Source organism: Pteropus vampyrus, unplaced genomic scaffold, assembly GCF_000151845.1.
Source record: "Pteropus vampyrus isolate Shadow unplaced genomic scaffold, Pvam_2.0 Scaffold150, whole genome shotgun sequence".
NCBI lineage: Eukaryota > Metazoa > Chordata > Mammalia > Chiroptera > Pteropodidae > Pteropus > Pteropus vampyrus.
Window position 1 is genome coordinate 3155916 of NW_011888931.1, and position 9035 is coordinate 3164950.

The following is a 9035-nucleotide window of genomic DNA, read 5'->3' on the forward strand; positions in this document are numbered from 1 at the left end:
AAATGGGGCAGGTCAGAGCACTCCAGAAAGTAAAAAATTAAGTCCAGAAGGATCAGTTAAAGCAGGATCAGAACTAAACCCAGGAACCTGAGATCTGGAAGCCAGAAAAAGGAGTCTGAAATGATTTCAGTATCTAAGTAAAGCAAAAATGGGGCAAGATATCTAGGCAGCTACATTGTGAGGCAGGAGCTTCTCACATGCCAAGCCTGACTCTGAGAACGTGGGAGAGTCTGACTTTGTGAAGGAAGATGAGCTGGATCCACTTGACTGGTGGAAGTGGTCGGGAGGGCTGAGGAGGCCAGCAGCCAGGGGCGGGTGGAGGAAAAGGAGAAGAACCACTTCTTCTAATTCTGGGAACTTTCCAGTTCAGAACAAAACAAATCTGGGCCTTTTCTCCTCTGAATATTAATTCCTGTTCTCTATGGAGGTGTCCTAGGTGTTTAGTTGAGAGGATTTAACCAGCTCCATGATAATTACCTCTTCTGTTCACCAAATTTACTCACATGAAAGACTTCAGGCTCTGACATTTAACTTCTGTGAGCCTCAGAGCTAAGGCTGATGGAGAAGAGAGATCCTAAATTAGGGCCTTTTTAAAATTCATTGAGTTTTGATTCAAGAGCCCTTTAGTTTGGCATATATGATTTTCTCTTAGGGTACATACTGTTGGGCTTGAAGTGGCTAACTGGGAATACGTGCCACCGACTGTGCCCCGCAGGAGAAGCTGGGAATCCACACTTCTGCCCAAGGAAATCCATGTTCAAAGCTTCCCCTGAAGACAATGGCTCCAACACTGGGTTCTCAGTCCACAGGCAGAACTGACTAAATCACCAGTGCAAAATAAATATACGGTGTCTTTGGTTTCAAGATGGCGACAGCAGAGTGCTGAACAGGTGTGAGGCTCATAGCAGTGTGAAGTTGATCCCACCCACAGATTATCTTCAGATTTTATAAATTCAAACTAAATGACAATTTTCCCTTCTTTGGAGAAGTACGAGGATAAGTACATATTTAACGGGGCCACTATCTACCCAGATTCCTCTCTCCCTCACTCCATTATCCAATTAGTGATAATTCCTATTGATTTTACCTAGAAATTTTCTTTTTCAGTAAATCTTCTCATCTTAATCCCTATCCTGGTTCAGACTTTCATTAGTTCTCAGTACTGTCTACCTGCCTGAAACTATCCTCCAAAATGATCTCTCTGACTACATCATTGCCCTACTTATAAACCTTCAAAGACTTTTTAGAACCTACAACATAAAAACCAAATGATTTAGCATGGCACATGTCATCCTCTGCAAGCTGGCTCCTCCCTCCTGCCTAGGCATTACCCGCCTCACATTTGATGCTCCAACAATTCTAAACTCTGAATGGTTTCCACATATTCTGTGCTGAGTCATGCTACTGCCCTGTTCTGCTGTTCTTTCTGTCAGAAATACTCTTTCCCAGCTTCCTTATGTTACCTCCCATGTAGACAGAATGATGGCCCTGAAAGATATTCAGGTCCTAATCTCTGGAACCTGTGAATGTTAACATCTGTGGCAAAAGAGACTTTGCAGGTGTGATTAAAGATTTTGAGATGGGGAGATTATCCTGGATTATCTGGGTGGGCACTGAATACAATCACAGGCATCCTTGTAAGAGAGAAGGTGAAGATTGTACTGTACAGAAAAGAAGGTAATGTGAAGATGGATCAAAGAGAGATTTGAAGATGCTAAAATACTGTCTTCTGGAATGGAGGAAGAGGCCGTTAGCCAAGGAATGCAAAGAATATATCTCTAGAACAACTTGAAAGGCAAGGAGTGGATTCTCTCCAAGGGCAGCCTTCTCAACACCTTGGCTTTGGCCTAGGGAGAGCCATTTCAGACTTCCAACCTCCAGAACTGTAAAAGAATAAATGTGTATCTCTTTAAGGTACCAAGTCTGTGGCTATTTGTTTCAGCAGCCACAGAGAACTAATACACCTCCCTCCAGAGGATGCCCTTCCCCCTGCCCCCCAGAGGTTGCGTGCCCTTTTTCTGTGTACCCGTTGCACCTATTACATTCTTCTATAGCATTGCACTAATTGTACATTTCTAATTTTTTCCAATTAGTCATATGCTCCTGGAAGACCAGGACCATGTACGGTTCCTCTTTCTGTCCCTGGCATCTAGCCCAGTGCCTGGGACATAAGAGGTACCTCGTAAATATTTGTTGAGTTGAATTTCTCCACAGGGTGAAAGGCAGAGCAAAGGGAATATTGAAGGGGGGAAAGCTACTTTCACTTCATGAAGTTACTCTTCCTATGAGTATTATTTTCATTGCTCTAGGATGGGAGAACCCAACAGATGAGAACAGGTTGTGTAGAAAACAGAGCCCTCAGACTATAATCAACCAGAGTATAGGACAGGAGCTCTCCAATGGAAAGAAAAACTCTCAGAGTAAGACAACTATTTAAATGCATTCTGGTAGAATGTTTTATAGAGAGCAATAGTTTCAAGGCAACATTGGAATGTCACAATAAAGTGTATGTCAACTTTTTTGCAATTTTTCCGAAATTACATAGGCACAGGCTGAAATTTTTGTGCAAATAGTAGCAAGGACTCTGATATCAAGCAGTAACGCCTCACACAGACTCACTAAGGAACACACAGACAAGCATCAGCCGAACTTGAAAAAAGCAAGGAAAAAATTATGGTCTAGAGGACAAACTTCTCTTAGCCATACTGACTAAGGGTTTCCAGTGGCTCCCCAGGAAGGGGGAATTGGAAATTTATGTTATAGTCCCACTGCCTGCTAGATATAGTTAGATATGTGAACTTCTGCTTGTGTTTTCTATAGTAAAAATTATATCAATTGTTATGACATAATTTAATGTAAGGATCGGTTATGGTCAGCCTATCTTTTGTCGCCTTTCTGAATTCTAGAGTTAATGAACACCCTGAAATTTTATTATTGAACCCTATCTGGCCTGAATGGATCCTGGCTACTGGTTGTCATCCAGTCATCTTCTGGTGACTAGAGTGAATAAAATCAAGTAAACAACTCCCTTTGCAGAAGGCTGCTTTAACAAGGCTAACTTCTGCCTTGCGGACCACATAGTTCCAGTGCAGAGCTCAGAAGAGCTAGGTGGTTCTCATGTGTGATATGACCCAAATTATAGTTTGCTCTGTTAAAAGATAAACACAGAAATGGTGGAAAATTCTGAACCTCACAAAATTATTCACACTGATTGATAAAAGCAGTTTTACAAAAATTAAAGTGAAGGGCAGCATTAATAAGCAAAGCTCTGATCACCATGCCACAGCAATAAGTAGCACAGCAAATTCGGTGTCTATAAGAATGAGAGTTGGCTCTTCTTCTTCCCATGAGGCCTGTCTCTTAACATGGCACAGCCTCTTGCCATCTACCACTTCTCCAGTTAAAACCAAATCAAAGTTAACCCTCTCCAAGAAATGTACTCCCATTCAGCGAGTTAAGGACATAAAAATCCTTTGCAGAAACGGGACTGACAACGATGCCCATCGCTGCACAAATTAAAAAAAACACACACAACATTTCTTCAGACAGATGTGGAAAACCAGAAAAAGAATTATGCTAATCATTTCATCAAGAGTCCATGTTTCCAAACAGAAAGCCCAAACTTCAGACTTGGTGAGCTCTCCAAGGTGCCTCGTATGCTGAAGGTACTCAACAGAAATTCAATTAACATATCAAGACATGGAAGGGAAAATGCATTTTTAGATATAAGAGAACACAGCTGTGTTTGGGGTCTGTTGACTGTCTCAAGTTATTTTGAAAGTGTTTTGTTTTGGTAACACGTTGGCAAGTTCTCTTCCCCTTCATTTTTATACCCATGTGTATTTAAGGGAGAATTTGATCCATATGTTCCTGATTCAATTATACTTGACTCATCCCAGTATTGCTTTATAAAAGTGATTTGAATGCCAAGAATCTTGCAAGTTTCCTAACAAACTCTGAAGCTTTTGTTTTTTTCCAAGAACTAAGAAATCTACTTTTGTTTATCCAGAATTCTGAGTATTATTTTTAAGGAAACACGTGGACTTTCACTCATCATTGTATTAGTATTTAATTACAGCTTGGGATGATGGCAAAATGATGACATGGATAAAACTGCAGTGTATTGGTTATTTCGTATTTCTGTTACCTTACTGTCCAAAAAGACATCGACCCCAAAATTAGATCATCGCAGGAATTATTAGCTAAATTCTTGAAAGTTCTCTTGGTGGTGCAATTCAATTTAAAATATTGAGCATGAAGGAAGTGCAGATCATGCTGCTCTCAGGGAAGACAATTTCTAGAATGTCTTCCCCATTCTCAAATTAAATGCCCCCACCTGCCTACTCTCTCACAATTCTCAAGAGGGGCTTCTGGCATCATGGGTGGTTATTGGACTGGGTGAGCACTTAACTCAAATGGGACCTGCCAGAGTCTCTTCTGTTGACAATTTGAATTGAGAGGATAAGATAAAGCTAGGGATAGACAGAGAGAGAAAGGAAGAAAGAGAAAGGAGGAGGAGAAGCAAGAGGAGGATAAAAAGAAGAGAAAGATTGGTTTTGTCTATTTGTGTGACTTGTATCTGTACCATATAAACTCAACAGCTGAAAGTGGGCATTTTATGCCATCGGGTCTGTAACACAGAGTAAGTCAAGAAGCCAGCACACAAAGAAAGAACCAGAAAAGCAATGTATACATTTAATGTGTTATTTTCCTCTATAATCTGTTATAATCAGTGGATTTTAGGTTCTAGGAAATTCAGTATGCTTTAATATGCTCTAATTATAAAATCAACAGAGAGATACTACTTTTCCCTTAAGGTATTGGGTAGAAATGATGGTCCACATTAATTGTTTTTAATGTGTAAAATAAAATTTGTATAAGGAAATGTCGAGGACATATTTTAAAATATTATTTTAATTTAAGAGTACAAGGTGTATTACAAAAAATTACAATCTGTGCAATTGAAAGAATGATACTAATTTCTAGAAGCTAAAATTGTAAAATTACTGAAGACGAGCTCAGCTGAGACTACTAAATCCAGTTTCTGCAAAATTAGTTTGTTACTCAAAGCACAGAAAGTTGTATTTATAAATGCCTAATGCTAGAAAGATCATACGGAAGAAGAGGATGGCGCCCTAGAGAAAAGAAACCTGGCAAGCCGAAATGATGCAATTTAAGATTTCTAACAACAAGCAACCAAACGAACAAACAAACAAACAGATTTCTCACTAATTCATCGTCGTCACTGTCATCACCATGATCATATTATATTTGTTAAGCCGTCTCTTAAGCAAGTCAATGTATACTTTTAGCAGTATGATATGCTAATAATATGACATATGAAATGGCATATTCACACCTAAATATAAATATGGTTAAACAAGGGAATGATGAGTGGGATATATCACATATATTTTGTCTCATGTCTTTATCCTGGAGAAATGGAAGTAGATTTGTTAATAGAAAAGGAAGCCCTGGCAGATGAAGATGAAAATCAGAAAGCCACACTTTAGAAAAGTTCAAATGATTGGTCCTTGATAAATGACACCCCAAGGTACTGAAAAAATTTATTGATCTATTGCCAAAAACATAATGATAATCTGTGAATAATCAGAGAGGTTCACAAAGTACTTAATGAATACAAATATTGTCTTTTTTTTTTTAAGAGAAGAAAGATTTCAGAAATTTAAAAACCGTGTACTTATCTTCAAATCCTGGAAAAATTATATAAACATGTTGTTAAAGAATCCATTTGTGAAACTAAGAAAGGGAATGAGTATGGAAAACAGAATGGAGGATCCTCAAAAAATTAAAACTATCACATGAGCCAGCCATTCCACTCCTGGGTATTTATCCAAAGGAAACAAAAACACTGACTCAAGATTCATGCACCCCCGTGTTCACTGCAGCAGTATTTACAATAGCTGAGCCAAGTGCCTGCAATGGATAAACAGATAAAGAAAATGTGGTATACATATGCAATGGAATATTATTCAGCCATAACAAAGAATGATATCTTTCTATTTGCAACAAAATAGATGGACCTTGAGGACATTATGCTAAATGAAGTCAGACAGAGAAAGACAAACATTGTATAATCCTACTTACTTGTGGAATCTAAAAAAACACCAAAAAAACTGAATTTATAAATTCAAAAAGCAGATTGGTGGTTGCAGGAGGTGGGAGTGAGGGGTGGGTGACATGGGTGAAGGTGGTCAAAAGGTACAAATTTCCAGTTATAAAATAAGTAAATAAGTCTCAGAGTGTAACATACAGCAAGGCGACTATAGTTAATACTGTATTGTATATTCTACAGTTGCCACAAAAGTAGATCTTAAAAGTTCTCATCACAAGAAAAAAACACTTCTACGTATTGTGATAGATGTTAACTAGACTTGTTGTGATCATTTTGCAATATGTACATATATTGAATTATTATGTTGTACACCTGAAACTAATGTGATGTTGTATAATTATATCACAATTAAAAAAAGCAGGAGTGAACATAAAGTCGTAATAGCATAGATGGGAAAGAATGATCTCATTTATGACAGAATCATGTTCCAAAAGAGAGTGGACTAAGTCTGACAGTGAAAGTGAGTAGAGATGAACGTGAAATGTTTCATATGATCTCAAAAACAATTCCAAAAGCGAGAGAAATGGATGGGCTCAGTTTCCAAGGAAAAGATGACTAAGAGTCTATGGCGAGAAGTGGTGTGCAGACTTGGGAGTAACTAGCTGTTCGCCCTGCTCTTCGGCGCTCAGCTGTGCCCTGGGCACTGCCCCCCACTTGAGGGACACTGACAAACCTGTGGAATCCAGAGGAGACACTAACCAGCATGAGGAAAATCTTCAAATACTTGTAGGTCTCACATGGAAGAGGGATTGAATTTATCTTGTAGAAGTCCAGAAGGCAGGCAGAGGACCACAGCCTAAAGGTGTGATAAAAGCCACCATTTATTGAGAGTTTACGGTACTCCAGACACTATGCTAATGATATTTGTCATTTCATTAAATGCTCCTCCAAACTGATAATGCCTATTACCTCTATTTTTCAGATGAGAAAAACGAGGACTAGAGAGATGAAATAGCTTACACGAGGTCACAAATCGTGAATGGCACAACCACAGTTTGAACAGAGAGAGATACTGAGTCCGAAGTCCACCTGCCTATGTGGAAGGAATTGTGTGATAATGAACTTGCAGTCACAGGAAGCATGCCACCAGAGGCTGCCTGACAGCCCTGCAGTGCAGGATGCCTTAGAGGTAGGTCTATCCTTCAGAGGGGCATCAAGGTACATTCTCTCTAAGCATATTTTTCCAACTCTGAGAGTTATGAATTTGTTCCATGGTGTTACCAGTATTAAACACTGATTATTGGGATTATAGGCTACTTTTAGTTTTTATCTACATTTTTCTGGTACTCAGTGAATTTCCTTGCAGTGAGCACATATTACTGTTACAATTAGGAAGAAGCACTTGAGCTGTTTCCTCCTGGGGAAAGGAAAAGAACCTATGAATATGTGTACAAATATGACAGTTCCGGGTGGGGCCGTCGAAGACCTGCGCGGTCCTAAGGCTTTTCCCTGAGTTACTATGGCCGCGGCCCGCGAGCGCTGGGATGCCGGGTGTGGGGGGTGCAGCGCTCAACCAGTTTCAAGCCAGAGGTGAAGCCCCAAGTGGACCTTTTAGAAAATAAAGCTGTTGCCCCAGAGTTCACCAGCCAGAAAGCCTGGATCCTGGGGCTCTTAGCTGAAGCCAGGAAAGACTGGGGCTAGAAGACGGTGTGGGCCCCCCGCGAGTTCTGGTACAGGTTCCGAGTTAAAAGGACTCAGCATCATATAGAAGCACTTGTTGATCACCGCAATGGCCAGGTTGCAGTTTCAGCATCCATTCGTGAAAGGGCTATTAAAAAGCACCTTTATCGTACCAAAAATGTGATGGCTTGTGAGAGTATAGGACCATTGCTGGCAAGAACGATGCTTCGAAGCAGGAAGCGACTTCATGGTCTACCAACCTAGTCCTTGGGAGGTGACCTCGGGCTCGATGAAACGACTCTAGAGCACTATGACAGAAGATGCTACGGGGGCCTCGGAGACTCTATGAATGAAAGAGCAGAATTGCTTGGAACCTGTAAATAGAAAGCTGCCAGCTACTACATCCATTGGAAGGGAAGCACCTGGAAGAGCAGCCAGCTTGGAAGTTTTGTACAATAATCTAACTGCGACATGTTGTTAGTGGTTAAAATCCCCCCTTTCTCCCCTTGTGTACATGTATGTGTTCTTTTTTTTTAATCGAAGGCTAATTCTTCCCCTCTCTTGGACATGAGGGAAGTATCTGAGAAAAGCTGTCACCAATCAGAATTAACTTTTGAAGGACAAATTAAATGTTTATAAGTTAAAGAATAAAAGCATATTACGAGCTTTAAAAATGTGAACGAATGATTTCTATATTGTTCAAAAAGTATTAAATAGGTTTCTGTTTTTTCAGAAATTTTTTTTAAAAAGCTTCCCAGAAGATATTTTTTTTTCTTGAAAAATCTTAACGATGTATAATTTTCCCTTTACACTGAGTTTAAAAAAAAAAGTCATTATGTTGAAGCAGCAGGACTCATGGGGTGCGCTATGAAAACAGTTTTATTCTCCTCCATTCCCCTCCCCAGCACCACCTGCTCACACCCATTCTGGGGTTTATTTGTGAATCTTTCAGTGCCCTCCCCATCTCAATGGGCATCGCTTAACAGTGGTTCTCTTAGATTCAAGAAAAGCTACCTTCTGGGTCTCTGATTCTGGGAGAACATTTCCAGTCTCCTTCCGCTGAGATCTCCTGGCCCCTCCAGGCCACGTTGTCCCACAGGACTTAAGACAAACCCGGCAGGGCTCTCCCACGTGGCACACAGCTGGCCCAAAGGAAACGCTGCCTCTGATCCGCCACTAGAGGGCGCACAGTCACGTCCCAAACACACTTCTCCCCCTTCTCCAGCCACAGGCAGTTTGCCTGTGGATTACTATTTTTGAAGCACACATCAGATATTAT

General features: G+C 40.3%; 1 pseudogene; it reads left to right on the plus strand.

Annotated features, from left to right (window-relative positions):
- LOC105298336 overlaps window positions 1-8109 on the plus strand; it is a 13280-nt pseudogene extending 5171 nt beyond the window's left edge.
- Window positions 8110-9035: the final 926 nt, after the last annotated feature.